Here is a 6,655-nt window from a genome sequence, read left to right on the forward strand (position 1 = left end):
AATATAAAAATTATGCGAAACCTATAATTTTTTAAAAAAGTAGAAATATTTTTTGCTATTATAATTTTTTGTGTGAAAATATTAAATAAACAATGCTTAATTCAATGATAATATCAGTAGTTCGAGAAATTAATTTTTCTTCGAGTTATATCGAATTCACTAATATGGACTCTAGGGGTTTCTTTTCGTAATGTTCCTGTAAAAATTTAATTATTTTTTTTAATTGTCATAATTTGCGATGCTTTATTTTCATAAAAAAAGTAATAAATTGATTCATTTTATTACGATTAAAAACATAACTATAATAAAGGTATTTTTTTTTTAAATAAAATAATACATTTCCATTAAGATTTAAATAAAAATAATGGCTTCAATATATTCCGTGATCATTATTTGATAAAAAGTGACAATTTCATTAAAATTTGTTAATTTCCTGATTTTGGGTGAATTTTTAAGTAAAGGGAGGGGCAAAATGTTTATACATTTTGAGCATCGGCATTTTTTTTTATATACTATACGGCATAATCACGTTGACACACCGGTTCCCGTCAGATTAACGAAGTTAAGCAACGTTGAGCCTGGTCATTACTAAAATGGGTGGCCAATTTGGAAAGTCCAGATGTTGTATGTAGGAGGACGTCGACATCGCCCTGCAACAAAGTTGCAAAAACCTAACGTCGTCATCTCCCTTAACGGGGATATACATGCGACTGGGGACCGCTTGTGAATTTCATACTCCCATGAAACTTCCTCCTTCGGAAGAAGCCGGTTAAATCCGAATAGGGTTTGTGCTGACTGCACACATATCGGCATTCATTTTGCACGCACCTAGTTAAACATTTAAAAAATTGTTAATGGCCGTTTTGGTAGAAAAAAAAAAAAAAGAAGTCCATTGATATCGTCTCGCTGCTACGATTTCGGGGGCATGTGAGCAAGAAAAGGCGAAAGCAGTTCAGGGAGACGTCTCTTGCTGGAGATCTGGAAAATGACAAAATATTCCAGTTCGAATTGAATATCAATATGTCACACGGATTACTATCTAGGCCTGACTTTGAAAAATCTACCCGATAACTTTATATGTTAATTTTCAAATGTCAACATTTTAAATGTGGCAATAAACTTAAGAGATTCCATATTTGCATGAAGTCAGCTTCTATACAAATCGCAACTTGACTCCCAGCTGTCAGAGAAAGGACGGTTTCTTGGTTCGTCCAAACAAAAATATTATGTTAGCAGAAAAAGCACTGAGTGATCCCATGTCACTTTATCCGCTCCGATTTATTTGTAACTGTTCGACTATCATAGCTTGGAGACCGCCATCAGTGAGGAGGCAGCTGCCTTAAGCAATCGACAAGTGTTGGCCTCCATTATTTGTGCTCGGATCAACCACCAACGACGATGACTTCGGTGGCGATCAGTTAAACATATTTCTTCTTAACGTTTTTTCCTTCATGAAAATATGGAAAAACGCTAAGCCAAACCGAAGTCGAATATCTATATGCACTATTAGAAAATAATGTGACCTGTTGAGCTATCCGCTGAGACTGGGTTAAATTGGTTCTAGAAAAAGCGAGTTTGAAGAGAGTCAATTAAATATTAAAAAAGTAATGATAAAATAATTAAATCAAAATTAGCCTCCGCCCCTCTCCCCCCCCCCCTTCTGGCCGCACTGAATAGCTGTGATATAGCGAAAAAGCCCCCCCCCCTCTCTCTCTCTCTCTCTCTCTCTCTTTATATATATATATATATATATATATATATATATATATATATATATATATATATATATGTTGTTTTTTTTTTAATTACCGTTTTATCTGTTTGGTTACATATGTTTCGGATGTTGGATCGTGTTTACAGAAACAGGTCTCTGTAAGGTCGGACGAGGCTGTTAGGTTGTAAACACAGTCCAACATCCGAAACATATGTAACCAAACAGATAAAACGGTAATACATTTTTTTTAATGAATAAATAAATAAATAAAACAAATATTTTCTCTGCAATAGTATTGAGCACTCTCTTCAGGTTTTTACTAATTACCAGTTTTACCAAATATATATATATATATATATATATATATATATATATATATATATATATATATATATATATATATATATATAAGCGAGGAGGCGGCTTTGGCCGGTTGTAAAATACGCTTAAATATGATATTTAATTTCTCCAGATTTCGTGTATATTATACTAGCAGTTCAGCCCGGCTTTGCTCGGGCCCTATGTACTGTTAATAACTTTATGCGCGCGCGCACACACACACACACACACACACACACACACACACACATACACACATACACACATATATATATATATATTTATATTTATATATATATGTATATGTGTGTATATATATATATATATATATATATATATTAAAAAATTAGACTCATATCCAGGTAACCTACATCTAAAATTTTAAGTGTTTAGACCAAAATTGACGGTGGAGTTTGGTAGAGTCTGAAAAGGTCAAATCAGTAAACTTTGACCTCTGCGAAGCCAAATTTTCGCCCAAAAACTGATTAATAAGCTTGCTGTATGTCTGAATACCCTCTATGTAAAATTGCAAACGTTTAGACCCAAAATTGATTTAATAGTTTGCTAGAGACCACAAAAGTAAAATCTTTTAAACTTTGACTTTTTGGAAGCTACATTTTCAGCAAAAAAATAAAAATAAAATAAATAAATAAAAATTTAAAAAAACGATTAAAAAGCTTACCCAATGTAAAATTTCAAATGTTTAGACAAAAAATTGGCTGAGTAATTTGGTAGAGACTGCAGAGGTCAAATTTTTTTATCCTTGATCCCAATTTTTACCCCTTAACATTTATTATTTTGGACTCAAGTCATATTAAGAAGTTTGATCCATGTCCAAGTAACCTACATCTAAAATTTCAAGTGTTTATACCCAAAATTGACGGAGGAATTTGATAAAGTTTTCAAAGGTCAAATCGTTGAATTTGATCCGTTGACAGCCACATTTCTGGCCGGAAACCGATTAAAAAGATTTCCCCAAATCTCAATACCCCTTATGTCCAATCTCGAGTCTGTAGATTGAAAGTTGGCAGAGTAGTTTGGTAGGGTAATGTATACACACAGACACACACAGACAATTTCACTTTACTAGCAGTTCCGCCCGGCGTGGCTCGGGCACTATAGGTTCATAACTTTATGTGCATATGTATACATTAAAAAGTGTAAATATTTACGGTAATGCCTTTCTATATAATAGACTTCCTTAACTACCATAGAGAAAAGTTGGTAGAGACCGCAAACGTCAATTTTTTTTAAAACTTTGACTCCAATTTTGAACCCTTAACATTTATTGTTTAGAGCTAAAATTTCATCTAACCTGCATCTAAAATTTTAAGTGTTTAGACACAAAATTGGCGGAGGAGTTTGGTAGAGTCTGCAAAGGTCAACTCTGTAAACTTTGACCTCTTGCCAGCCAAATGTCGCCCCAAAACTGATTAATAAGCTTGTTGCATGTCTGAATACAATTTAGGTAAAATTCCAAACGTTTAGACCCAAAATTAGTTTGATAGTTTGCTAGAGACCACAAAGGTAAAATCTTTTGAACTTTAACTCTTTGGAAGCTACATTAAAAAACAACAACAACAACAACAAAAGCGCTTAATAAGCTTGCCCTATGTCTGAATACACTTAATGTAAAATTTCAAATGTTTAGGCAAAAAATTGGCTTAGTAATTTGGTAGACATCGCAGAGTTCAATTTTTTAAAGTTTGTCCCAATTATGACCCCTTTACATTTATTGTTTTGGACTTAAATCAAATTATAATGTTAGATGCATGTCCAAGTAACCTATATCTAAAATTTCAAGTGTTTAAACCCAAAATTAGCGGAGGAGTTTAGTAGAGTTCTCAATGGTCAAATCGTTGAACTTTGTGATCTTAACAGCCAAATTTCTGTCCGAAAACCGATTTTTAAAAAACCCCAAATTTCAATACCTCTTATGTCAAATCTCGAGTCTGTAGACCGAAAATTGATAGAGTTATTTGGTAGGGAAGTGTACACAGACAGACAGACAGACAGACAGACAGACATTTTCACTTTTATAGATATACTAGCATGGGTGCCCGACGTTGCCCGGGTGTTTGGAGGTGTGTGTTGAGCAAAAAAAAAAAAAAAAAAAAAAGAAAAAAGTGGTGGTAGTAAGGCAGACGTAATGGAAAAATAAAAAGGTATTTGCAGCTTCTCTTCCAATTTTCGGATTTTCCCCGTGCCAAATCACACTTTTGACGGATTGATTGTTGCTATTTCTTCTGATGAGTTAAGGGCACAATAGATTCACTGATTGATATAATAATTAAATGATTGATTTTGCGCTACGAAACAGATACTGTAAAGAATTGTATAAATCCACTGAATTAAAGGAATAAATTATAAGATGGTCAACATCATGAATTTTGGAATATAACTTTTTGTCATTTATTCTCTATATTGCTCTGTAATTGCATTGAGCTTCTTAAATAAGGATTGATATATATTATAAGAAAACATCTCCACTTCAATAATATCTGATTAAGGTGCGAGAGTATCAATCAAGATGCGAACAACTCAAATAATACATATTTTGTAATATTCTTCAATATAAAATATGAGCTTTCGGCCTTTACATCATTTCCAAATGATGTGTCACGTGACATTTTAAGGAGATTATATTGGTTGAAATGTCGTGAGAATAACAAAATGTTACAGTTCTGATTTTTTTTCTTTTTTTTTTAGATGGAGGCCGATTGTTTGTATAACTTGTTTTGATTGGACTATTGTTCTCATCTTGAGTGTTATTTGTGCAACGTTTCGGTCAGTGTAGCCTTCGACTTTCGTCGGGTATGTTGGCCGCCATCTTGGAAAAGAAAGGAGAAAAGTTACTGGTTCCGTAGATGGTTTCGTATTCTTGGGATTGTTTTTGTTTTGTTTTTGTTTTGTTTTTGACATGGTTTCGTATGTGTGAAAAAAATTGGTTTACTAAGGGAGGTAAATCTAATAAAGATTGACAGAGGAGTGTCTCTCTTTTACCTTTAAAATTTAAAGAAGACGTTGCACAATGTTTGTTTCTCTTTATAAGTAGGGGTTTCCTTGGTAGTCAAAGTTATCAAAATAATCAAACCTCATTTGTCAGGCATACACTTTTGAAATTGATATCCGAATAGGCATGTCGCACACACACGCACACGCACGCACACAAACGTTCATCGATGACGCAACGGTTATTTGCTCTTTTCGTAGTTTCCGATTTGTCCGACAGGTGGCGTCTCTACTTCCTGTTTCGCATTCTTCTCTTTGCTTCTGCTCTCTCTCTCTCTCTCTCTCTCTCTCTCTCTCTCTCTCTCTCTCTCTCTCTCTCTCTCTCTCTTTCATTCGAACCGCGAATATAATCAGACATACATTCCTTTCGCCTCGACAGGCGTAATCTTCGTTTTAAGGTAAGACGACACATGTCTACAACAACCTTTTTTGGTCAAGATCAAAGTGTAGTATCTGTTCTTCAGGTGCTGCACTTCATTTTCTTGTTCTCTTTCGGTGGAGGAGAAATCCTTCACGACTGAGACAATTTTTATTTTTGTACCTTTTCTCCACGTTAAAAAACGACCCTGGTGTCTAACTCTGTCCCGTGGGGAGGCATAGTAAATAGGTACAGCAACCTTAACGAACTTATCTGAACACTCGGTACACACGCATTCACAATGAACTATTCAGTAACTACCAGTAACTACCTATTCGCACGCATTTACGCAGAACGAACATTTCACGAACTTGCATGATTGCACGTGTACACAGCACACACGCTCTCTTGTTGCTTCTACATCGTTCGTAAATAAAATATATTCTTTGTATATTTTGTAAATCAGTATATTTGTTGTCTCATTAGGTGGGCGAAGTTGTAAACATGAATTATATGATCTAGCACATCGTCAAACACATCACTTCTACGCATCTCAAAAAAAAAAAAATCGTAAAATAAAAATTATTTAATTCTTGTTAATTACGTTGTCTATCTGATGGGAAATTAGAAAATAGTGACAAATATAATTTTTTTGCTGGGAAAAAAAAATGAAAGTTGATTTACGGGAGATTAATAAAATGGGCGTTTGTATTGAAAGATTTAAAATTATTTTAATCAGTTTATGTGAAATTTAACGATTAGCCCACATTTACTAATCTATCTATCTATCTATATTATTATTTTTATTATTTATTATCCATGTATCAATCTATCTATCTATCTATCTATCTATCTATCTATTATTATTATTATTATTATTATTATTATTATTATTATTATTATTATTATTATTATTATTATTATTTATTAAATATTTGAATATTTTATTTATTAGGCACAACTGTAAAACAGCACATAGTGTTCAAACGGTCGGAGGTCGTGATCCCATACAAGACAGTGCTCAATTTAAAGAAATTTCTTTTTAATAAAAGGGGATAAATAATTATAAATGATTATTTTTTATGCCTACCGACACTAGTGTTTCATGTTTTCGCAATCATCAGTGCACGAAGTGACAATTGCTACTGGTCGGGCGATTCGAACCCAACTATAAACATATGAAATATATATATATATATATATATATATATATATATATATATATATATAGA

The sequence above is a fragment of the Euprymna scolopes genome, chromosome 30, assembly GCF_053919585.1.
Source record: "Euprymna scolopes isolate OS-2025 chromosome 30, ASM5391958v1, whole genome shotgun sequence".
In the NCBI taxonomy this organism is placed as follows: Eukaryota; Metazoa; Mollusca; class Cephalopoda; order Sepiida; family Sepiolidae; genus Euprymna; species Euprymna scolopes.